Consider the following 27785-nt stretch of genomic DNA (forward strand, 5'->3'; position numbering starts at 1 on the left):
GTTTAAGTGATTTCAAATTAACCACATCCCACTGACCTCAAGTGAAGAATGTGTGCTTTCCCCTGCAATGAAACATGCTCTGGGGGCTCATTATACAGAGTGGAGTAAGTAAATCCAGAGCAGAGTAATTGATGCTGGAGAAGAGAGAGTGACAGCTACTTAATGATTCTCAAACTTATATATAAAGATATCACAAGCATTTCATAGGTTATTTTTCTCTTTTCAATTTTGGAACACTATAAGCTTAAAACTGGACTGTGTTGTAATTTTAAAACATGATATAGGTCTTAAAAATTAATCATGACAAAGACACATTGAGTGCTTCAGATAAACAACAAATAAGAAATGTCCCTTTGCATTAAAAAAAATCTTGGTCCTCTTCTATTCCTCTAAGAACTCATGTAATAATCATTTATCTGAATTGGTATGCCTCCTTTGTTTTTATATGAAAAGCATAAAAATCTTATTTCATGCATGTGTTGTTGTATACATTTTACTTCTGTTTTTAGGGAATGAAAGTATTGTCAAAATATTATCTTTAAAAATGGAAATGCTGAAATATTCAAAAATGAAACCAAAATAAGATAGTTTTTTTTTTTAATTGGCTAACATCAAGTTCATGCTGAGGAACAGGTGAGTAGTTGAATAAATGAAACCTTCAGCCTTCCATTTCATCTAATGAAAATATACTTGGCAGCAGAATTTCTATTCAGAAAATTAAGTTAGCAAGGCTATTTGGTTTATTAAATCAGGTAAGATTTCTCAGGGGTTATGTTTTACCATTCATTTCTAAAATATAAATAGCTATTTTTATTGACTATGAAAAAATGGTACAACAAAATTTGCTCTTAATGAACATGGGATGTAAAAGACATTGATATATAATTTTTATTTGATTTAATTACTCCCTGAGAATTGACTTTCAGGCATTTTCAGTTCATGGCCAAATTTATCTACTCTCATTAGACCACTTGAACAGCATATGTGTGACTATGATTGTTCTTTTCCTCTTCCATTCAGTAAGTAGTAATTGGTTCTTAGTATTTGCTAGCTCCTCTTAATTCTTTGAGGACAAGATATACTGAAACATTTTCTCTAGCTTTGAAGAGAAAAATCCTATTGGTGTAGCAATGAAATTGGTATAATAGAGAAATACTGCCACAGGTGTTGGGAACCCAGAGGATGACATGCCAATGAATTTTTGAAAAAGTTGGTTTTTGGAAGGGTTGAAGGCTCAGATGAGCAATCTAGGGGAAGAGAATACGTGGGGGTATTCTGGAGAGAAAGACTGGGATATTCAAAGGCAGAGTTAGCAGAGTATATAATCCATTTGAAAAACCAAAAGTGCATGAGTAACATATGGAGCTGAGTGGAGGTGAGAAGGGCAGAAGGAGAGGTAAGGTAAAGAAGGCACTTAAAAATGGTTTTCTGAGGAATTTTTTTTATAAGATTTTATTTTTAAGCAATCTCTACATCCACTGTGGGGTTTGAACTCACAACACTGAGATCAAGAGCTGGATGCTCCACTGACTGAGCTAGCCAGGCACCCCATTTTCTGAGGAATTTTTAACGCATATATTCATTCATTCACGTTTGAGCATTTATTATATGCCATGCAATATGCCTGGCACTGGAGACACAATGACAAACAAGAAAGGCATGGGTAACCATATTCATATTGTTTATTATTCATAGGCAAGACAGATAATATATGTACCTTTACAGAGAAATTTCAGGGTGTAATAGAAATACATGGGACAAAACCCCCAGATCAGTCCGGGGATTACAGAAAATTTCCATAGAAAATTAGCATACAAAAAGAGACCTAAAATCTACATGAGGACTAGCCCAATGGATGGGGGTAAACAGTGGGAGAATATCCTAAAAGGAGGGAATAGTACATGAGAAGGCCTAGACACAAGCAGGCATAGTAGATACTTAGGGAACTGAAAAGATGTTCTGTAGGGCTGATGTTTACAGGATTAGTGGAAGAGACAGATGTGACAAGTAAACCCGGAACGACAAGCAGGGGTTAAACCTTAGAAGCCTTGTTAACGTGATAAGGAGTTTGAACTTTTCTTAGCACAGGGAGGAACCTTAGAAAGTTTTTAGGCTGAGGAATGGCAGATTCGAGCTTGCACTTATGAAAGCTCTTCGAGGGAGCATTATGTATTGGATGGGCTGAATGAGGCAGAAGAGCAATTGTTACTTATACTAGTATTCCCTAGTTAGGAGGTGACAATAACTTTGATTAAAGAAATAATGATGGAGATGAAGAAAAATGAACAGAATTCTAAGATATAATGAAGAATTGACTGTTTTAGTCATTGATTAGCTATGGAGAAGGGTAGGACTGAGTCCTGGATTATGCCCAGCATTATAAGTTAGGTAACTGGGAAGATGACTGGGACATTCACATAGATGGGGGACAAAATGGAAGTTGCAGCCAATGAACAAATGAAGAGTTTAGTCTTGGATCTGGTGAGCTTGAGGTAGCTGTAAACATGGTGTAAGTGTCCAGTAGGCAGTTGGGTATATAAGTTTGAGACTCTGGAGAGACTTATGGAATTGGAAAGGAGCTGAAATTACTAAGGAGATGGCAATGGAAGCTGAGAGAGAATAACACTGTTTCCGGATTCAGATCAAACCTGAAGTTACGCCAATAACTTAGTAAGTGGAGGGGGCCATGAAAAAACACAGTTACTGCCAGAGGTAGGATGAGAATCAAGGACGCAGACTCACAGGCTCAGAGGAAAAGGGTATTTCAACACCATCAAATGCTACAGAAAAGACTGAGAAGGGAACACTGAATTTACCAATGATGGTCTTGGTAAAAACAGCTTCAATTACATAATGAAGGGGATGGCTAGTGGGGAGAGTGTTCTAGAATGAGGAAACAGCACACGAGAAGCTCAGAGACATGGAGACATAATACATGCTTGGGGAACTGGAAAAAAAAAAAAACCTTCTATATGGTGATACTTAATGGATGAGTGGAAGAGACAAATGTAAAAAATAAATTTGGAGCAACAACCAGAGAGCAATAAATCAATGAGTGTGTGTGGAGTGACTGAAGAATGCAAAGAAAACTAAAAAATCTGTGCTACAAAAGGGGGAAAGAGAAAACAGAGAGCAGGCATTCCATATGGATCAGTAACATTGAGTGTTGTTTTCCAGGTGAGACAGACTTAAATATGTTTAAATCTTGATGGGAAGGAGCCAGTAGAGAAGGCTGAAGAAAAAGGGTGGACCTATAAGGTTGTGTTTATTAGAGAAGAGAGAGGTGAAAACAGGTAAAGTGAAAGACATGTGCCTGCTATTAGAGGGGAAATGAGAGGCTAAAAAGAATGGTCACTGGTGGGTTTGAGTTGAATACATATTCCACAGATCATCCTGTGCTGAGAAATGTTGAAGTTCTGACAAACCAGAGTGAAGAGGCCTTGCTGAACAACCTGAATGTACAGCTGATTTCTCAGAAAGGCCATAAATTGAAATTAGGGCTACTCTAGTCCAAGCACAACAATTCTAGAATTTACAACTGTAAGTTTAAATAAAAGGAAAGGTGGAGCGACAAACCAAGAAACAGACTCTTAACTATAGAGAACAAGCTGATAGTTACCAAAGGGAGGTGGGTGGGGGGATGGGTATAATCAAAGGTGAGGATTAAGGAGCACACTTGTCATGATGGGCAACAGGTGTTGTGTGGAAGTTGAATCACTAAATTGCACACCCAAAACTAATATTCCACTGTATGTTAACTCACCGGAATTTAAATAAAAAACCAAATTAAAACAAAAATGGGCAAAGTAAACCTCATATATTAGTAAGCTAGTGTCTGCCAGTACAATTCTAAAAACAAAACAAAACAAAAAAATACCCCACATTTTTAAGACAATCTCCATATTTCAACAAGAACTAAAATGTTCAGAATAGGATAAAGAATTACTCAACACTTGAAGAAACAACAAACATGAATTATAAGAATTTAGAACAGATGATAGAAACAAAGAGATGACAAAGATGTTGGAACTAGCAGACAAAGGCTTTAAAATAGTTACTATACCTAAGTTCAGAATTTAAGGAAAAAAGTTGTTTAGTGAGTGACCAGATGGGCGTTCTCAGCAGGAAAAAAAAAAAAAAAAGAACCAAAACACAGTACAAAAAAATAATAATAACGACAACAACATGATGGACTTTTAGTAAAGCAGACACACAAAGAAAAGATCATTAAATATGAAGACAAGGCAATAGAAATGCCAATGGCATTTTTTACATAAACAAAACAACCTTCAAATTGTGTCGAACCACAAAAGTCCCAGAATAGCCAAAGCAATCTTGAGAAAGAAGAAAAACAAGAAGGCACCATGCTTCCTGATTTCGAACTATATTATGAGGCTATAGTAATTTAAAGTGTATGGTATTGATATAAAAACAGACAAATAGATCAATAAAACAGAATAGAGAGCCCAGAAATGACTCACATGTATATGGTCAATTAATTTACAACAAAGGAGCCAAGAATATACAATGGGGAAAGGAGAGTCTCTTCAATAAATGATACCAGGAAGACTGGACAGCCACATGCAAAAGAATGAAACTGGACCACTATCTAATACCATACACAAAATCAACTCAAAATGGATTAAAGATTTGAACATAAGACTTGAAACCATAAAATTTCTAGAAGAAAATCCAGGGCATAAGCTCCTTGATATTGCTTTTGGCAATGATTTTTGGATTTGACAACAAAAGCAAAATAGATGAGTATGTCAAACTAAAAAGCTTCTGCAAAGCAAGGGAAATCATCAATAAACTGTAAAGGCAACCTACAGAATAGTAGAAAATCATATATCTGGTAAATCATATATCTGGTAAGAGGTTAACAGCCAAAATATATAAATAACTCTTGCAACTTAATGGTTTAAAAAAATCTAATTAAAAAATAGGCAGGTGTGTTTGGGTGGCTCAATTGGTTAAGTGGCCAACTCTTGATTTTGGCTCAAGTCATGATCTCAGGGTCCTGGGATTAAGCCTCAAGTCAGGCGCTATGCTTGGTGCAGAGTCTGCTTGAGGATTCTCCCTCTCTCTCTGTCTCTGTCTCTAAAAAATAAATAAATCTTTAAAAAAATTGGCAGAGACTCTGAATAGACATTTTTCTAAAGAAGACATATAGATGGCCAACACACTCATGAAAAGGTGATCATCACTAATCATCAGGGAAATGCAAATCACCTTCCACCTGTTAAAATGGTTATTCTCAAAAAGACAAATAATAAATGTGGGCAAGGATGTGGAGAAAGGGAAACTCTTGTGCATTGTTGAAGGGAATGTAAAATGTGGCAGCTACAAAAAATAGCATGGAGAGTTCTCAAAAATTTAAAAATAGAACAACCCTCTGATCCAGCAATTCTACCTCTTGGTGTTTATCTGAAGGAAATAAAAATAATTTCTTGAAAAGACATCTGTACCCCCATGTTCCTTACAGCATTATTGATAATAGCCAAGACATGAAAATAACCTAGGTGTCCATTGATGGATGAAAGGATAAAGAAAATATTATATGTATACCCATGCATATATATTTATGCATATACATATGTATGTGTACACACACACACACACACACACACACACACACAGGAATACTATTTAGCCATAAATCAAAAGGAAATCTTATCATTTGCAACAACAGGGATGGACCTTGAGGACATTATGCTAAGTGACATAAGTTAGACAAGAAGGACAGATGCTGTATGATTTCATTTATATGTGAAATGAAAGAGAGAAAGAAAGAAAGAAAGAAAGAAAGAAAGAAAGAAAGAAAGAAAGAAAGAAAGAAGAAAGAAAGAAAGAAAAAAAGGAAGGAAGGAAGGAAGGGAGGGAGGAAGGAAGGAAGGAAGGAAGGAAGGAAGGAAGGAAGGAAGGAAAGGAGGGTAGGGGAGGGAGGGAAGGAAGAGAAGGAAGGAATGGAAGGAAGAAAGAAAGAGAGAAAGAAAGAGAAAAAGAAGGAAAAGAAAAGAAAAGAAAGAAAAAGCAAGCAAAGAGAAAAGAGAAAGAAAAGAGACAAAAGAGACAAAAGAAAGGGGGGAGAGAGAGAGAGAAAGGAAGGAAGGAAGGAAGGCCGGCCCATAAATACAGGGAATCTATTTGTGGTTACCAGAGGTAGGGGCTGTGGGTTGGTGAAATGGGTTACGATGGTCAAAGGGAGAAACTCACAGTTATAAAATAAATACGTCATGAAGATGTAATATATAGCATGGTGTCTATAGTCAATAATATTGTCCTGTGTATTTGAAAGTTGCTAAAAGACTAGATCATCACAAGAAAATTTGTAGCTGTGTGATGAAGGGTGTTAACTAGACATATTTCACTGATTATTTCATAATATATACATATACCAAATCATTATGTTATATACCTGAAACTAATTGGTTATATTTCAATTTTATCTTAAAAAAAAGTAAAATAAATCTTTCTCATTCACTCCTTGAAGCAACTCCAGAGAACCTATAGATTCCTTGTCTTCCCTGTCTAGAATTGAGAAATGGCTAAGCTAGGACTTTGCCATTTGAGATTTTAGTTTGAAATGTCTTCTCTCCATTGACTAGGAGACTGTTGTAAAAGCAGAATTCTAAAATATCCCTCAAGATTACTGCTCCACTGTGTACACAATCTGAATAATCCCCAAGACTATGAATATGATGAGATATTACTCCTGTGATTAGGTTATGTTACCACTCAATTAACTTTAAGAAAGAAAGTAAAATCCTTGACACCTTGGTTAGCTAATAGATGGGTGTTTGGTACAAGCCCCTAAGTTTGTAGTGGTTTGTTATTTGGCAAGAGAAAACTACTACAAAGATCTTATAAATTATATAATCATTCTGTTTTCTCATTAGAAGGAAAATAATAAAACTATTATGCATTTGTTTTGATGATTAAATAAAATAATTAAAATAAAGCACTTAGTTGAGTGTTCAATGAGAGTTGCTACCTCATTGTGTTGTTTTGAGGATTCAGGGAAGAAATACCCAGAAAGTCCTCAGCATAATACCTGATACTAGTGACCTCATAACAATGTTATCAATTTGTCATTGTTAGAGATGAAAAAACTTGACATGGACTGTACTTAGACCTCTTAGTGTTCCCTATATTCTTTCCTTTGAAACATTTTACTTTTAACTGAGAGTAAAAAGCCAGTATATTATGACCTTAAAGTGAGCCTGGTTCATTCTCCAGCCACCAAATAATGGATTACTAACATCCAACACTTGGGTTTTTTTCTTTACAAGGAAAAGGTTAGTTCTGAAATAAGTTTGTACGTTACGCGTTTTGAGTGGGGATACCTTCATCTGTACTCAGGGTTCATTCATTCCACATAAAGATAACTAGAACCATATACAGAGCTAACAGACACATGAAAAAATGTTCAAAATCATTAGCCATCAAGGAAATTCAAATCAAAACCACACTGAGATACCACCTTACGCCAGTTAGAATGGCAAAAATAGACAAGGCAAGAAACAACAATTGTTGGAGAGGATGTGGAGAAAGGGGATCCCTCCTACATTGTTGGTGGGAATGCAAGTTGGTACAGCCACTCTGGAAAACCGTGTGGAGGTCCCTTAAAAAGTTAAAAATTGAGCTACCCTATGACCCAGCCATTGCACTACTGGGTGTTTACCCCAAAGATACAGACGTAGTGAAGAGAAGGGCCATATGCACCCCAATGTTCATAGCAGCAATGTCCACAATAGCTAAATCGTGGAAGGAGCCGAGATGCCCTTCAACAGATGACTGGATTAAGAAGTTGTGGTCCATATATACAATGGAATATTACTCAGCTATCAGAAAGAATGAGTTCTCAACATTTGCTACAACATGGACGGCACTGGAGGAGATAATGCTAAGTGAAATAAGTCAAGCAGAGAAAGACAACTATCATATGATTTCTCTCATCTATGGAACATAAGAACTAGAATGATCAGTAGGGGAAGAAAGTGATAAAGAAAGGGGGGGTAATCAGAAGGGGGAATGAAACATGAGAGACTATGGACTATGAGAAACAAACTGAGGGCTACAGAGGGGAGGGCGGTGGGGGAATGGGATAGTCCGGTGATGGGTAGTAAGGAGGGCACATGTTGCATGGTGCACTGGGTGTTATACACAACTAATGAATCATCGAGCCTTACATCGAAAACCGGGGATGTACTATATGGTGATTAACATAATATAATAAAAAATCATTATTAAAAAAAAAACCATATACAGAAATTAAAAAAAACAACAACCCATGTCAGATTCTAGTCTTATTTTAGAGACAGGGAGGATAGCACTGTTTTATTTTAAACCCAAGTAATTTAACTTAAGAACTTTCCACATCAACAGTATGCCTTATATCAATTGTTGAATCTCTTATGAAAAGATACACAGTAAAGTATGAATCAGAGAACCATTCTTATCTACTTATTTGTATTTAACTCAGGGAAATCAGGGCTTGGGTTGTTATTCTGAAGAATTCAAATACAACAGCTTACTTGAAGGGCAAACACAGCGAAATAAATTTGGGTTTCTGGAGTGAAAAAACTATTACATTAAGACTCATGATTGAGTTCGCACTATCTCTGTAATGCAAACACACATTTCAATGTCACTGTCTGCCACCTAACAATAACAGAAAACATCTGTATAATGGCCTATAACATTACACGGTGCATTACAATTAGAAATGTGCTGAAGTGGTGGTTTGGGGGTTTATTTATGGTCCATGAAACAAAAGATTCTATGAGCATCTCATGAAAACTTAATAGTTCAAGGAAATAAAGTAAATATTTGAGTGCAACAATTACATTTTAAATGATATTATCACTAGAGAAACTTAGAACAGCCAAAAATTTGAAATATTAGTGTTAAAAGAAACTCGTTACTAGTTGGCTGGGAATCTTTATTGTTAGGAGAGGCAAAGAACGACAGAGAGTTATGAAAAACACCTCATGCTTTCCTGGTTAATGTAATTTCTATAAATGAGTAAAATTTCTCTTAATTGCTCATAAAATCAGGTCTTTAAAAGTTATGGTGAGAGCAAACAGATTTCAAAATCTTGAATTTTTTAAAAGAAGAGCAGAAAGATTTTCTTCCGTTTTGCTTATAAAAACTGGTAAGTTTGAGTAGCAGCAATTTATGAACTGTTTCTAATTGGAGTCAGTTACCCCGTAAAAAATCTTCATGTGGGAGAGCAAATAAGTTCACGAACAACATGTACTTCATTTCAGATTACAGGTAACTGTATACACATTTAAATTTATTTTGCATGCAGAAGCTCATACTCATGAAAGATAATTTAATCATCTGTACCTAATGTATTTCTCAAAGTTTTGCCTGCTGAGGGAAAAGTCTGTGTCAGAGAAGACAAAAAGCTTTCATTTAACTTACAGAAAAATTAAAAGACAAAAGAAGATCCATGGGCAATGACTTTAAATGATGTGGTACTCATTTTTATTATAGAAAAATCCAAAAGATTTTATTACACTAGAGAACTTTGCCATAAACTTCTATATTATTGTATTCATAGAAATCCATTCTATTTAATGCCCTAAAGATCAGATTTGTAAAATTGTACTTTTATTTTTTTATTTCATTAAAAATCAAAATTAAATGGTATATTCTTTTTGATATTAAAAGAATCTGTTCCTTATTAATATATAACTTAAGATATATATTTATAAACAGTAATTATGTTGAAATTCAAATTAAATTGCTTTCTATTTATGGTAGTTGTTCAAAACCTATTTACACAGGAGACTTACATGCTCTCTATTTTACTACTAACTGCTGGTTGGTTTTCAGAATGGGTTTAAGTTACCTCCAAACTAATCTAAAAGACACAGGAATTTTGATAGTTCCTTGATTAAACATGCATCATATGTAATGATTTTCCACATGATTATCCCAAATAGCCATGGAAGAACATAAAGCTGTCATTCAACAGACAATAGAAAGGGGTCAATGCCATAATACTATCTGCTAGCCAGGAGGACTACAGTGTCCATTTGCCTGTAATGTGCAATTTTAGGATATGTAGACATCAGGTTATCAGAGTCTTAATTTCAAGAGAACAGCGAGGCTAAAGAAAAGTATCTGGATTTGGATATACAGCTTTAAGAAAAAGGGAAATTGTTTATTACTTAAAAAATTTTAAAGAGATATTGATGGACAAATAGTTTTGAGTAAGTCATAGAGTTGCTGGGATCCTTACATTTTTTATTCTTTTGGATTTGATATCATAAAAAAGATAATATTTTATATCACTGACACTTCTGAATGGATCACATGGGGAAGAACCAACTTTTTGACTTGGAAAAAAAAGTGACAAAAGGATGGAAAAGATGGGGAAAAAGAAGGGAGAATGAAAGAGAGAGAGAAGGAAAGGAAGGAAGGAACAGAGAGGAAATTAGAATCATTTAATTATTTCAAGAGTACTTAAGTCTATAGGAAACCTATGTTTTAAATATCTCATGGTACCATTAACCTAAAACTTACCAATATCTGTAAGGAAAAAATATGTTAATGTATGGGAAGCCAGTCAATCATTTTCCTGTATCATGTGTGAGGCAGCGGCTTTGGGCAAAGTCATCTAGGGACCGCATGCATGTAGTTCAAGTTTAAGGAAGATGTATTTTAGTCTTGAATACTAGTGGATTGGTGGTGAAAGCAGCCATTTTATGGTAGTGAATCCAACTTTTAGTAAGTGCTTCAAGGACTAATGACTTTGTAATGACTTAATTCTGATACTTAAAATACTCAGTACTTACATTTTAGGTGTGAATTTCCTTTATAGAATGCTGAAATCTCTCCCCAAATTCAGCAAACTGCTCCATCTTTTATACTGTTAAGTATGTAACTGAAAAAAAGGGAGCATACACATCATTTAGATGATAAAAAAAAATAAGAATCTGACTTGACATAAATTTTAAAGCATTAGGTAAATTAGAACACTCTATTTGAAATTCAATCCATCCCATTTCTTCTGCTCAAATTCCTGATTTCTAGTATCCTGCTGTATGTTTTTTTAATATAACAAAATACATGATTTTTCTATCTATGGTTTACTGTCTTTTCAGCTAGACTGCATATAACCTTAGGTATTTGTTTTTGCAAAGATGAGTTTCATGCGGATGGATTGAATGCTGCATGGCTACCAGAATCAGATTATGGTGAATAGAGTGGTAACAACTGGGTACGTCATGCCATTTTATTTTTTTTTTATTTTATTTTTTTTAAGATTTTATTTATTTATTTGACAGAGATAGAGACAGCCAGCGAGAGAGGGAACACAAGCAGGGGGAGTGGGAGAGGAAGAAGCAGGCTCATAGCAGAAGAGCCTGATGTGGGGCTCGATCCCATAACGCCGGGATCACGCCCTGAGCCGAAGGCAGACGCTTAACCGCTGTGCCACCCAGGCGCCCCCATGTCATGCCATTTTAATACTATTCTTTGAGATTTAGTTCCCCTCAGTTATACTGCATATCACAAAGTCATTCTCCAAAATTTTATTTTTTCAACAATGAAAACTTTATTTTCACAACTGTGCATCACTCCTAACAGAAAGCATACATATAGTAGTTCTTCAATAAATACGTACTGAATGAGTAAATAAACAAAATACCAAAGTAAGACTGTCAAAAGGCAACACAAGAAAACACGAGATTGAGATGGGGAGTAATATCACCATAATGGTAATGATGAGGGAGCAAAAGGCAAGTTGAGGGCAAAGCACAAGCTAATACCTACAACCCCCCCCCCCCCCAGAAGTGGGCTATGTGTGATATTCCTCAAGGAACTTACGGCTGCCTAATATTAATCTTTTGCTAGACACTACAAACAACCATGTCTTGACAGTAGCCAGACACCCAGGATCCTATAACTCTTCTTTAACATGCAGAACTCCCTTTAGAGACTTAGGTTATCTCTACCCTCCCCATCCTCCAAATTTAAAAGTAATAAGTCACTCCTCACACTTATAGTGAGCTCTTTCTGCCCCCAAGTCCTGTCCCTGTGATATAATAAAACCACACTTTTTGCACTGAAGACATCTCAAGAATTCTTTCTTGACTATTGGACTCAATGATCTCAGATCATATTTTGGTGGCTGATACATGAATTCAGCAAATTCACAGGATATAAAATCAATGTGCAGAAATCTGTTGCTTTTCTATACACCAATAATGAAATGGCAGAAAAAGAAATCAAGGAATTGATCCCATTTACAATTTCACCAAAAAAACATAAGATACCTAGGAATAAACCTAACCAAAGAGGTAAAAGATCTGTATGCTGAAAACTATAGAACACTTATGAAAGCAACTGAAGAGGACACAAAGAAATGCAAAAACATTCCATGCTCATCGATTGGAAGAAAAACACTGTTAAAATGTCTACACTACCCAAAGCAATGTACACATTTAAAGCAATCCCTATCAAAATACCACCAGCATTTTTCACAGAGCTAGAACAAACAATCCTAAAATTTGTATGGAACCAGAAAAGACCCTGAATAGCCAAAGCAATACTGAAAAAAGAAAAGCAAAGATGGAGGCATCACAATTTCAGGCTTCAAGCTATATTACAAAGTCAGAGTCATCAAGACAGATGGTACTGGCACCAAAACAGACACACAGTACAATGAATTAGAATAGAAAACCCAGAAATGGACCCACAACTATACGGTCAATTAATCTTCAACAAAGAAGAATATCTAATGGAAAAAAAGACAGTCTATTCAACAAATGGTGTTGGGAAAACTGGACAGCCACATGCAGAAGAATGAAAGTGGACCACTTTCTTACCCCATACACAAAAATAAATTCAAAATGGGTGAAAGACCTAATGTGAGACAGGAAACCGTCATAATCCTTGAGGAGAACACAGGCAGAAATCTTTTTGACCTCAGCCATAGCAATTTCTTACTAGATACATCACCAGAGTCAAGGGAAACAGAAGCAAAAATAAACTACTGGGACTTAATCAAAATAAAAAACTTCAGCACAGCAAAGGAAACAATCAACAAAACTAAAAGGCAGCCTACAAAATGGGAGAAGATATTTGCAAATGACATACCTGATAAAGGGCTCGTAATCTAAGATCTATAAAGAACTTATTGAACTCAACACCCAAAAAAACCACATAATCTATTTAAGAAATGGGCAGAAGGGAGGGAGTTAAGATGGCAGAGGAGTAGGGGACCTCTTTTTCAGCTGGTCCCTGAGTCGAGCTCGATAGGTACCACACCATCCTGAATATCCACGGAATCAGCCTGAGACGCAGGAAGATGCATCTGGATCTCTACAAATGAACATCTCCAGCGCTGAGTATTGAGGTATGAACTGGGGAGCCATGAAACCGCGCACAGATATTGGAAGATAAACGGAAGGGGGAGGGAGCCGCCGCGTTCAGGCACCGGGAAGCGGTAGCCACCTGAACAGGGGAGCGGGCGGACTCCAGACCGGCACCCGCGAAACAGCAGACTGAGACTGTGGGCCGGGGAGTGTGCGCCACCAGACTGAAACGGAGCTCCTATGCGCTCACTGGATCCAGACTGAGACCGGAAGTTCCGGGAGCGCGCGCGGGGGCAGCTGACAGCTGGCAGTGTTAGAAACACAAAGGACAGAGGCGTGCCCGCCCTGGAAGTGAAGGCTGGGACGCCGGGTGTGGGGCGCACATCCCGGGACGCTTGCTGCAGGGTTGAGCAGCACCAAGGTAACGGAATTAAAGTGGCCAGAACATCAGTGGAGAATGGTCTGCAATCCCTCTGTTCTGAGACAGAGGCTGAGATTCGGCCACTGCTGCTCTGACTCTCAGAAGAGGCACAGCAAACCGCCAGAGAAAGCCGCCAGAGAACAAAAGCCTGGAAAGACCGGCTCACAGTGTGCCCATCCCCATCCCCCCTCGCAGGGGACACGGAGACTCTACTCAAACAGGGTTGCCTGAGTATCGGCGCGGCAGGACCTTCCCCCAGAAGGCAGGCTGAAAAATCAAGAAGCCCACATCTCTAAGATCCCTATAAAACAAGGGTGCACGGCCTGGGTCCCGGTCAATAATTTGGGCTCTGGACAACCCTGCAACCTCTCCTCATCAGAATGACGGGGAGAAATTCCCCCTCAGCAAAGAAAAGACAATAAGTCTGTGGCCTCTGCCACAGAACCAACAGATATGGATATAACCAACTTATCAGAAGTGGAATTCAGAGTAACAATGGTCAAGATGATGTGTAGACTTGAAAAAAGTATTAATGAAAATATTAATGAGAATATAGAATCTCTAAGGTGGAAATGAGAGCAAATCTGGCAGAAATTAAAAATTCTATGAGCCAAATGCAGTCAAAACTAGAGGCTCTGACGGCCAGGGTGAGTGAGGCAGAAGAACGTATCAGCGAATTGGAGGATGGGTTAGTAGAAGAAAAAGCTAAAATAGAGTCTGGACTCAAAAAAATCCACACTCAGGAATGTAGGTTACGGGAGATTACTGACTCAATGAAACGTTCCAATGTCAGAATCATCGGCTTCCCCGAGGGGGTGGAGAAAAACAGAGGTCTAGAAGAAATATTTGAACAAATTTTAGCTGAAAACTTCCCTAATCTAGCAAAGGAAACAAACATTCATATCCAAGAGGCAGAGGGGACCCCTCCCAAGCTCAACCACGACAAACCTATGCCACGTCACGTCATAGTGCAACTCGCAAATATTAGATCCAAGGATACAGTATTGAAAGCGGCCAGGGCAAAGAAATTTCTCAGGTACCAAGGCAAAGGTATCAGAATTACGTCAGACCTGTCTACACAGACCTGGAATGAGAGAAAGGGTTGGGGGGACACTTTTAAAGCTCTTTCAGAGAAAAACATGTAGCCAAGGATCCTCTATCCAGCAAGGCTGTCATTCAGAATCGATGGAGAAATAAAGACCTTTCAGAATCGCCAGTCATTGACCAATTTCGTAACCACGAAACCAGCCCTACAGGAGATATTAAGGGGGGTTCTATAAAAGTAAAAAGGCCCCAAGAGTGATACAGAACAGAAAGTCACAATCTATAGAAACAAAGACTTTACTGGCAGCAGGGCAACATTAAAATCATATCTCTCAATAATCAGTCTCAATGCAAATGGCCTAAATGCTCCCATAAACGCCACAGGGTTGCAGATTGGATAAGAAGACATGACCCATCCATTTACTGTCTACAAGAGACTCATTTTGAACCTAAAGATACATTCAGACTGAAAGTAAAGGGATGGAATACCATCTTTCACGCCAATGGACCTCAAAAGAAAGCTGGGGTAGCAATTCTCATAGCAGACAAATTGGATTTTAAACTAAAGACTATAGTTACAGACACAGAAGGGCACTATATTATTCTTAAAGGATGTATCCAACAAGTGGATATGACAATTACAAATATATATGCCCCCACCAGGGGAGCAGCAAGATACACAAGCCAACTCTTAACCACAATAAAGAGACATATAGATAAAAATACATTCATAGTAGGGGACCTCAACACTCCACTATCAGCAATAGACAGAGCACCAGAGCAGAAAACCAACATAGAAGCAAGAGCTTTGAATGCCATACTCGACGAGTTGGACCTCATAGATATATATAGAACACTACACCCCAGAACCAAAGAATACTCATTCTATTCTATTGCCCATGGAACATTTTCAAGAATAGACCATATTCTGGGACACAAAACAGGTCTCAACCGATACCAAAAGACTGAAATTATTCCCTGCATATTCTCAGACCACAACGCTTTGAAACTGGAACTCAACCACAAGGAAAAATTTCGAAGAAACTCAAACACTTGGAGACTAAGAACCATCCTGCTCAGGAATGACTCAATAAACAAGGAAATCAAAAATCAATTTAAACAATTTATGGAGACCAACGAGAATGAAAACACAGTGGTCCAAAACCTATGGGATACTGCAAAGGCAGTCCTAAGGGGGAAATACATAGCCATCCAAGTCTCACTCAAAGGAACAGAAAAATCTAAAATGCAGTTTTTATATTCTCACCTCAAGAAGCTGGAACAGCAACAGAGGGACAGGCCTAATCCACACACGAGGAAGCAGCTGACCAAGATTAGAGAAGAAATCAATGAATTAGAAACCAGGAGTAAAATAGAGCAGATCAACAGGACTAGAAGCTGGTTCTTTGAGAGAATCAATAAAATTGACAGACCGCTGGCAAGACTTATCCAAAAGAATAGAGAAAGGACCCAAATTGATAAAATTATGAATGAAAAGGGAGAGGTCACAACCAACACCAATGAAATTGGAAGGATTTTATCAACAGCTATATGCCAATAAGTTAAGCAATCTGGAAGAGATGGAGGCCTTCCTGGAAACCTAAAAACTACCAAGACTGAAACAGGAAGAAATTGATTTTTTAAACAGGCCAATTAATTATGAAGAGATTGAGTCAGTGATAAACAACCTTCCAAATAACAAAAGACCAGGCCCGGACGGTTTTCCTGGGGAATTCTACCAAACATTCAAAGAAGAAATAATACCTATTCTCCTCTATTTCAAAAACTGGAAACAGAAGGAAACCTACCAAACTCATTCTATGAGGCCAATATTACCTTGATCCCCAAACCAGGCAAAGACCCCATCAAAAAGGAGAATTACACACCGATTTCCCTAATGAATATGGACGCCAAAATCCTCAACAAGATCCTGGCTAATAGAATCCAACAGTACATTAAAAGGATTATCCATCATTAACAAGTGGGATTCATCCCTGGGATGCAAGCGTGGTTCAACATTCGCAAATAGATCAGCGTGATACATCATATCAACAAGAAAAGACTCAGGAACCATATGATCCTCTCAATTGATGCAGAAAAAGCATTTGAGAATATACAGCATCCTGTCCTGTTTAAAACCCTTCAGAGTGTAGGGATAGAGGGTACATTCCTCAATCTCATAAAAGCCATCTGTGAAAAGCCTACAGCAAATATCATTCTCAATGGGGAAAAGCTGGAAGCCTTTCCTTTAAGATCAGGAACACGACAAGGATGCCCACTCTCACCACTATTATTCAACATAGTACTAGAAGTCCTTGCAACAGCAATCAGGCAACAAAAAGGGATAAAAGGTATCCAAATCGGCAAAGAAGAAGTCAAAATGTCTCTCTTCGCAGATGACATGATACTCTATATGGAAAACCCAACAGTATCCACTCCCAAACTATTAGAAGTTATAGAGCAATTCAGTCATGTGGCGGGATACAAAATCAATGCTCAGAAATCAGTTGCATTTCTATACACGAATAATGAGACCGAGGAAAGAGAAATTAGGGAATCCATCCCATTTACAATAGCACCAAAAACCATACGTTACCTTGGAATTAACCAGAGACGTAAAGGATCTATATTCTAGACACTATAAATCACTCTTGAAAGACATTGAGGAAGACACAAAAAGATGGAAAAATATTCCATGCTCATGGATGGGAAGAATTAACATAGTTAAAATGTCCATGCTACCCAGAGCAATCTAACTTTCAATGCTATCCCGATCAAAATACCGAGGACATTTTTCAAAGAACTGGAACAAATAGTCCTTAAATTTGTATGGAAACAGAAAAGGCCCCAAATCGCCAAGGAACTGTTGAAAAGGAAAAACAAAGCTGGGGGCATCACAATGCCGGATTTCGAGCTGTACTACAAAGCTGTGATCACAAAGACAGCATGGTACTGGCACAAAAACAGACACATAGACCAATGGAACAGAATAGAGAGCCCAGAAATGGACCCTCGGCTCTTTGGGCAACTAATCTTTGAGAAAGCAGGAAAAAACATCCCGTGGAAAAAAGACAGTCTCTTCAATAAATGGTGCTGGGAAATTTGGACAGCTACATGCAAAAGAATGAAACTTGACCACTCTCTCACACCATACACAAAAATAAGCTCCAAATGGATGAAAGACCTCGATGTGAGACAGGAATCCATCAAAATCCTAGAGGAGAGCATAGGCAGCAACCTCTACGACATCGGCCAAAGCAACCTTTTTCATGACACATCCCCAAAGGCAAGAGAAGCAAAAGATAAAATGAACTTGTGGGACTTCATCAAGATCAAAAGCTTCTGCACAGCCAAGGAGACAGTCAAAAAAACTAAGAGGCAGCCCACGGAATGGGAGAATATATTTGCAAATGATGCTACAGATAAAAGACTGGTATCCAAGATCTACAAAGAACTTCTCAAACTCAATACGTGAGAAACAAATAAACAAATCATAAAATGGGCAGAAGATATGAACACTTTTCCAATGAAGACATACAGTTGGCTAACAGACACATGAAAAAATGTTCAAAATCATTAGCCATCAGGGAAATTCAAATCAAAACCACACTAAGATACCACCTTATGCCAGTTAGAATGGCAAAACTTGACAAGGCAAGAAGCAACAATTGCTGGAGAGGATGTGGAGAAAGGGGATCCCTCCTACATTGTTGGTGGGAAGGCAAGTTGGTACAGCCACTCTGGAAAACAGTGTGGAGGTCCCTTAAAAAGTTAAAAATTGAGCTACCCTATGACCCAGCCATTGCACTACTGGGTGTTTACCCCAAAGATACAGATGTAGTGAAGAGAAGGGCCATATGCACCCCAATGTTCATAGCAGCTTTGTCCACAATAGCTAAATTGTGGAAGGAACCGAGATGCCCTTCAACAGATGACTGGATTAAGAAGTTGTGGTCCATATATACAATGGAATATTACTCAGCTATTAAAAAGAACAATTTCTCAACATTTGCTGCAACATGGACGGCACTGGCGGAGATAATGCTAAGTGAAGTAAGTCAAGCAGAGAAAGACAATCATATGATTTCTCTCATCTATCGAACATAAGAACTAGGAAGATCAGTAGGGGAAGAAAGTGATAAAGAAAGGGGGGTAATCAGAAGGGGGAATGAAGCATGAGAGACCATGGACTATGAGAAACAAACTGCGGGCTTCAGAGGGGAAGAGGGTGGGGCCATGGGATATACTGGTGATGGGTAGTAAGAAGGGTATGTATTGCATGGTGCACTGGGTGTTATACGCAACTAATGAATCATCGAACTTTACATCAGAATCCAGGGATGTACTGTATGGTGACTAACATTATATAATAAAAAAACATTAAAATAAAAAAAAAGATAAATAACTCACGGGAATACAATGTACCACATGGTGACCTTAGTTAATAATACTATATTGCACATTTGAAAGTTGCGAAGAGAGTAGATCTTAAAAGTTCTCATCACAAGAAAAAAATTATAACAATATGTGGTGATGGATGTTAACTAGACTCATTGTGGTGATCATTTCATAATATGTACAAATATTACATCCTTATGTTGTATTCCTGAAACTATCATGTCAAATATACCTTGATTAAAAACTCTCATTGTGGCACCTGGGTGGCTCAGTTGGTTGAGTGTCTGACTCTTGGTTTCAGCTCAGATCATGATCTCAGGGTCGTGAGATCGAGCCCCGTGACGGGCTCTGCACTGAAATAAATAAATAAATCTTTAAAGAAAAAAAAAAAAAGAAACCAGGGATGTACTGTATGGTGACTAACATAATAAAAAAACATTAAAAAAAATACAAGCAAATCAAATTCAGCAGTACATTAAAAAAAAATTCACCAAGATCAAGTGGGATTTATTCCAGAGATGCAACGATGGTTCAACATATGTAAATCAAACAAAGTGATATATCACACTAACAGAATGAAAGAAAAAAATCATATGATCATCCCAATAGATGCAGAATTTTCATTTGACAAAATTCACCATTCGTTCATAATAAAAATGCTGAACAATTAAGCACAGAAGGAATATATCTCAACATGATGATGGGCCATATATGAGCCTACAGCTAATATCATACTCAAGTGTGAAAGGTTGAAAGCTTTTCCCCTCAGATCAGGAGCAAGACCAGAGTGCCCACACTCACTGCTCCTATTCAACACAGTATTATAGTCCTACCTAGAGCAATCAGGCAAGGGGGAAATAAGTATCAGAATTGGAAAGAAAGAAGTAAAATTTTCTCTGTTCTGCACATGACATGATTTTATATGTGTAAAATCCTAAAGTCTCAACCAAAATACTATTAGATTTATTCAATGAATTCAGTAAAGTTGCAGGATACAAAATTAACATACAAAAGTCAGTAGTATTTCTGTACACTAACTATGAATTTTCTAAAAAAGAAATCGATCCCATTTACAATAGCATCAAAAACAATAAAATATTTGAAGCAAATTTAACTAAGGAAGTGAAATATTTCTACCCTCAAAATTATAAGGCATTCATGAAAGACTCTGTAAAACACACAAATAAATGGAAAGGTACCCTGTGTTCATAGATTGGAAGAATATTGTTAAAATGTAAATACTACCAAAAATCATCTATGCACTCAATACAATCCCTATCAAGATTCCAATGTCATTTTTTACAGAAGTAGAAAAAACACTCCTCAACTTTTATGGAACTACAATATACCCTAAATACCCAAAGAAATCTTGAGAAAGAACAAAGCAGGAGTCATCACATTTCTTGATTTCAAATTAAACTATAAAGCTAAGATCATCAAAACAGTATAGTACTAGCATAAAAACAGACAAGCTGATGGAACAGAAATGAACCCAAGCATACTCAACTAATATTTGACAAGGGAGCCGAGATAGTCAATGGAGAAAAAACAGTCATTTTAATAAATGGTGCTGGGATAACTATATAAAAGAATAAAACTGGACTCATATCCTATACCACTCCCAAAATTTTTTTCAAAATGAATTGAAGATCTAAATGTAAGACCTGAAACTATGAAACTCCTGGAGGAAAACAAAGGAATAAAGCTTCTTGATATGGATATTGGTAATGATTTTTTGGATTTAATACTCAAAGAAACAAAATTAAAAACAAGTGGGATGACATCAAACTAAAATATGCACAGCAAAAGAAACTATTAACAAAGTGAAAAGACAATCTACAGAATGGAAAAAAATATATTTGCAAACCAAATATCTGATAAGGGTTTAATAACCAACATATATAAAGAATTCATACAACTCAATAGCAAAAAGTCAAAACACAATTTATATACAAAAGGCCAATAGGTATATGAAAGATACTCAACATTACTAGTCATTAGTATATGAAAATTTATAACCACAATGAGGTATTGTCCTGTGTCTGCTAAAATAACAAATGCTGGTGTAAATGTGGGGAAAGGGAAATTTTGTGAACTGTTGGTAGGACTATAGATTCGTAGAGTCACTATGGAAAGCAAGATGGAGGATCTTTTAAAAGTCAAAAATGGAACTAACATATGATCTAGCAATTTCACTTCTGGGAATCAAAAACACCAACTCAAAGATATCTGCACTCCCTTATTGAAAGTAGCATTATTTACAATCACTAAGACATGGAAACAACCTACAGGTCCATCAAAAGATGAAAGGATAAAGAAGTATTATTTGTATATACAACTGAATATTATTCAGAAGTAAACAATGAAAAAAATTTACCATTTGTGACAACATGGATGGGTCTTGAAGGCATTCTACTAAATGAAATAAGTCAGACAGAGAAAGATAAATATTTCATGATCCCATGTATATGTGGAATCAAAAAAAAAACTCATGGAAATAGAGATGAAGCTTGCAGTTACTAGAGAAAGAGGGCGGGGGGTTGGAAATTGGAGGAAGGTGGCCAAAAGGTGCAAACTTCCAGTTATAAGATGAGTAAGTACTAGTAACGTAACATACAACATGATGACTATAGCTAATACTGCTATATGACATATAGGAAAGTTGTTAAGAGAGTAAATTCTATGAGTTCTCATCACAAGGAGAAATCATTTCCTTTTTTATTTCTTTCCTTTTGACTGTATCTATATAAGAAGATGGATATTAGCTAAACCTATTATGGTAATCATTTCATGATATATAAATAAAATCATCATACATTTGTCTTAAACTTATACAGTGATATAGATCAATTATTTATCAATAAAACTGGGGAAAAAGAAAAGATAGAATTGATTAAATAAATGAGAAATATAGGCAGAGAAAGATAATTTCATGCAAGAGTGGTTTAGAGAACTTTCATGTGAGAGGTGAAATTTTTCAAGAATAGAATTTTATACAAAACTTCATGTACCCTTTTGTGATTATTTTTTGCCCTATCTCAGAATAACTGTACTAATATTAACTTAAAAGTTTTATTTAGTTGATCCAAATTTTTACTTAAGGAAACATATAAAAAAATCAGGTTTAGGACTAGAGGACTCGTATCAATTCTTTTAATATGAAGTAAGAACAAAGTAGACACACACGATAAACAAAATGTATCTATTAAGTTCTAGCTAGACCTTCTTTCTTTTAAAGGTCTCAAGCTTGTGATAGATTAGCAAGTATTGGATAGATGTTGAAATGTCCACACTACTCAAAGAAACCAATAGATTTAATGTAATCCCTACCAAAATACCAACAGCATTTTTCACAGAACTTGAACAATTCTAAAATTTGATTGGAACCACAGAAGACCCTGAATAGCCAAAGGAATCAAGAAATAAAAACAAAGCAGGAAGTATCACAATTCCAGATTGCAAGATTGAAGAATCACTAAATTCTACTCCTGAAACCAAAACTATTATATGTTAACTAACTGAAATCTAAATAAAAACTAAGAAAAAAAAAGCTATAGTAATCAAAACAGTATGGTACTGGCACAAAAACAGATAATAGGTTAGTGGAACAGAACAGAGTCTCCAGAAAGAAACTTACATCTATACGGTCAAGTAATTCATGACAAATGGAGGCAAGAATATACATTATTTACATTCACATACAATATACAGTATGTATTGAAGAAAGAATCTCTTCAATAAATGGTGCTGGGAAAACTGGACAGCTACATGTGAAAGAATGAAACTGGACCCCTTTCCGACACTATACACAAAAATAAAGTCAAAATGGATGAAGACCTAAATGTGAGACCTGAAACCATAAAAATCCAAGAAGAGAACACAGGCAGTAAATTTTCTGACATCAACAATAACAACATTTTTCTAGATATGTCTCCTAAGGAAAAGGGAAACAAAAGCAAAAATAAACAATTGGGAATATATCACAACATAAAGCTTTTGCACAGTGAAGGAAACCATCAAAATGACAAGGCCACCTACTGAATGAGAGGAGATACTTGCAAATGACATATCCAATAAGGTGTTAAAATCCAAAGTATATAAAAAACTTATATAACTTAACACTAAAAAAAAATCTAATTAAAAAATGGGTATGAGTAGACATTTCTCCAAAGGAGATATACCAATGGCGAACAAGACACATGAAAAGATGCTTATCATCATTAATCATCAGGGAAATGCAAATCAAATCCACAGTAAGATATTACCACATACCTGTCAGAATGTCTAGAATCAAAAAGAAGAAACAACAAGAGTTGGCATGGATGAGGAGAAAATGAAATCCCTTGTACACTGTAGGAATGTAAATTGATACAGCCACTGTAGAAAGCAGTATGGAAGTTTTTCCAAAAAATTAAAAACAGAAATACCACACGACCCAAAAATTCCTTTACTGAGTATTTACCCAAAGAAAAGAAAAACACTAATTTGAAAAGATATATGCACCCCTACATTTATTGCAGCATTATTTGCAATAGCCAAGATATAGAAGCAACCTAAATGTCTATTAATAGACACATGAATAAGAAAGATGTGTGTGTGTGTGTGTATATATATATATATATATACACACACACACATACATATATACACACATACATATACAGATGCACATATATGCATATTCAATAGGATATTATACAGCCATAACAAGAGGATGAGACCTTCCCATTTGTGACAACATGGATGGACATAGAGGGTATTATGCTAAGTGAAATAAGTCAGTCTGAGAAAATCAAATACCATATCATTGCACTTGTATGTGGAATAAAAAAAAAAAAAGAAAAGAAAAGAAAGAGAAAGAAAAAAAGAGAAAAGGAATCAATAAACACAATGCAGAATCAGACATATGAATACAGAGAACTGATGGTTGCCAGAGGGTAGGGGTTGGGGAGATGGGCAAAATGGGTGAAGGGGAGTGGGAGATAGAGGCTTCCAGTTATGGAATGAATGTCACTAGAATAGAAGGCACAGGATAAGGAATATAGTCAATGGTATTGTAATAGCACTATATGGAGGGAGATGATAGCCACACTTGTGGGGAGCATAGCATAATGTATAAACTTATTGAATCACTCTGCTGTACACCTGAAACTAATGTAGCATTGTGTCAAATATCCTAAAAAGAAAAAGGGTCAAATTTGACATTAGAAAGACTGAAAAGAGAATCCTGCTGTGAGTGAATGCTCTCTAATTCCTTATACCACATAACAATCCTACTATGTGTTAAACATTCTGCAAAGTAATTTTTATACATTTGTTCTATAATTCTTCTGAGTTCATGATCTCTCTTGGTGTGTGTAGCACATCTTCAGAGTCTCTGCAATTAAATAGGATAGAAACGGTATGTCAAGATAATTTATTTTTTACATTTTATTGTTTCCTAATTTAAGCTCCTTTTTTTTTTCTTACAGATTGCATATTCACATGGTACAAAAATAAAAATACAAGTGTTTTCCATGCATGCCATTCCATAATGGCATATAATGAAGTTTTTTCTTCTGTCTCTGTCTCCCAGTCATTTGATTTTCCCTCAAATATTAGCAGTATTTTTAAATAGATGGTAGCCTGTAGTAACATTGTTCTATAAATTGCTTGATTCATGTATCATGGGAATATTCTCAGAGGAAAGAGAAATTTTAGTTAAGGGAAGTGTTTTAGTTAGCGTAAGATAGGCTGCTTACTGACAAAAAAGTAATTTCTCATTCAAGAGCAGTCCAAAGTGGGTGTCGCTAGTGAATTCACAGCTCTGTGCCCCCAGAAGCTGGCAGTAACGGTCCCTTCTTATCTATACGATCTCCAAGATCATCCTGATCATTCCATTTTAGAGAGCAGAGGACAGAGTGAAAGCCAAAAGTCAGAGCTTTTCTCGTTTAAAACACAGATTGCTAATATTCTTTCCATTCACTTGCTATTGATAGAACTTGACCCCTTGAACACAGCAGAATGTGGTCGGAAAAAGCAGTCCATAGCTGCGCAATCCTGTCCCAGTTGTAACTCAATTACTATCTTAGGAGGAAAGAGTGGATCTTGGTGCACAGCTGCAAGATACATAATATATTTAGGTTTTTAATTATGAAGAAATTCCATGCATCATTTCAGAAATACTTAAATTATTTCTATGATACCTTAGATATTTTTTAAGTGAGGTTAATTGGAGCTTAATCTGACAAGTTTTGAGAGGTGTACACAGTCGTCTAATTCCTACCAGACTTGTAATATTGAACATTTCTGTCAGCTAAAAAAGTTCCAATGTGCAGTCAATCCCCTTCCTTGACCCGTAGTCATTGAAAACCAATCACATACTTTCAGTCACTATAGTTTGGCATTTTAAAATAATTTTATATACATGGAATTTCTTTGGTATCTTATTTTTTTATGTCTGCCTTCTTTCATTTAGAAAAATGTTTGAGATTCATTCATGTTATCACAGTGTTTCACTAGTTTCTTTCTAAGGCTGGGTAAGATTTTATAGTATACATGTATTACAGTTTATCCATTTACCAGTTGATAGGCTTTAAGTATTGTTCCCAATATTTATTTTTATTGTGATAAGAACATTTAACATGAAATCTAGCCCCTAAACACTTTAAAGAATACAATATAGTATTGTTATAGTATTGTATAGCAGAGTTACAGATCTTAATCATCTTGCATAACTGAGATTTTATAGCTGTTGAACAACAACTCCCATTTCCCTCACCCCAAAGCCCCAGGCAACCACCATTCTACTCTCTGTTTCTATGACTCGACTGTTTTAGATTCCTCATATAAGTGGAAACATGCCATATTTGTCCTTTTGTGACAGGGTTATTTAACTTGGCATACTGTTTTCAAGGGGCATCCATGCCACTGCAAATGGCAGAATTGTTAAAAGCTTTTGAGATTATAAGCAAAGCTGCTAGGAAAATCTGAGTATGTCTTTTTGTGAGGCATGCTTTTATTTTTCTTGAATAAATATCTAGGATGGTGATTTCTTGGCCACAGGGCAGATGTATGTTTACTTATTTAGAAACTTCCAAGCCGTTTTAAAAGTGGCTCTTGTGTTTTTCAATCCCATCATCAATATATAAGAATTTTAGTTACTCCATAACCTTGTCAAGACTTATTTTTGTCCATCTTTTTAATTTTAGCCATTTCACTGTGTGTAATGATATCTCATGATGCTTTTGACTTGCATTTCCTTAATTACTAATGATCTTCAGAATCTTTCCATGTGCTTATTTGCCATTTGCATATATTTTTTGATAAGTGAATATTATGCCCTTATTTAGTTTTTAGAAGTAAATTTTTAAGTGTAAAAATGCATAAGGAATACCAAGTATTAGTAAAATCTTAAAATCTTCTTGAAATTCAGTATTAAGAACAGACTCTCATACAAATGTACAAATAAATTCTGGCTACATTTTGTACTTTTTTATGATAGGCCATAAGGTAATGCTTATATTGTAAAGACTAAGCAGAAAATGCCTACTAAGAGGACAGTTCATAGCAATAAATGCTCACATAATTAAGAAAAAAGAAAGAAAGATTTATTATAAAAAATCTACAATTATACCTCAAGGAACTAGAAAAGAAAAAAAAAAAAAACCCTAAGTCTAAATAGAGTAGATGGAAGGAAATAATGAAGATCAGAGCAGAAATAAATAAAATAGAAAGTAAAAAGGCAAAAAATTAATTGAATTAAGAGCAATTTTTTTTTTAAACATAAAAAAAGATAAACCCTTAGGTACACTTGCCAAAAGAAGAGACGGGACTCAAATAGAATCAGAAATCAGAAAGGAGACACTACAACTGATACCACAGAAATATGAAGGATCACAAGACTACAATGAACAGTTAAGTGTCAACAAATTGGATAACCTAGAAGAAATGGGTAAATTCCTAGAAACATACAACCCAACAGGACTGAATCATGAAGAAATAGAAAATCTGAAAAGACGTATTACTAGTAAGGAGATTAAAACAATAATCAGAAACTTCCCAGCAAAGAATAGTCCAGAAACATGGTTTCACTGGTGAAATATACCAACATTTAAAAAAGAATTAGTACTAATCCTTCTCAACTCTTCCAATTAAATAGAAAAGAGGAAGGAACAGACCTAAACTCATTTTACAAACCCAGCATTATCCAGATGTTAAAACCGGACAAGGACACTATAAGAAAAGGAAATTATAGGCCAAAATCTCTGATGAATATAGATGCAAATATCCCTAACAAAATATTAGCACATCGAATTCAAAAATACATTCAAAGGATCATACAACATGATCAAGTGGGATTTATTCCAGGGATGCAAGGATGGTTCAACATCTGCAAATCAGTCAAGTGATATACCACATTAACAAAATGAACGATTAAAATCATAAACCATCTCAATAAACACTGAAAAAGTATTTGACAAAATTCAACATCCATTCAAGATAAAAACACTGAATAAGTTAGGCATAGAGGGAATATAATAAAGACCACATACGGCAAGCTCACAGATAACAACATATTGAAAGACAAAAAACTATGGGATGCCTGG

At 36.1% G+C, this 27785-nt stretch overlaps 1 long non-coding RNA gene across 1 annotated transcript in view; it reads right to left on the reverse strand.

Moving 5' to 3' along the window:
• The window catches only part of LOC130544368 (uncharacterized), an 83212-nt gene that overhangs the window by 41328 nt on the left and 14099 nt on the right, over window positions 1-27785 (reverse strand). The window contains exon 2 of the long non-coding RNA XR_008960594.1: window positions 10812-10900. This is a non-coding gene — a long non-coding RNA (uncharacterized LOC130544368). The remainder of the gene's footprint in view (window positions 1-10811; window positions 10901-27785) is intronic.

Source organism: Ursus arctos, unplaced genomic scaffold (genome assembly GCF_023065955.2).
Source record: "Ursus arctos isolate Adak ecotype North America unplaced genomic scaffold, UrsArc2.0 scaffold_20, whole genome shotgun sequence".
Taxonomy (NCBI): domain Eukaryota; kingdom Metazoa; phylum Chordata; class Mammalia; order Carnivora; family Ursidae; genus Ursus; species Ursus arctos.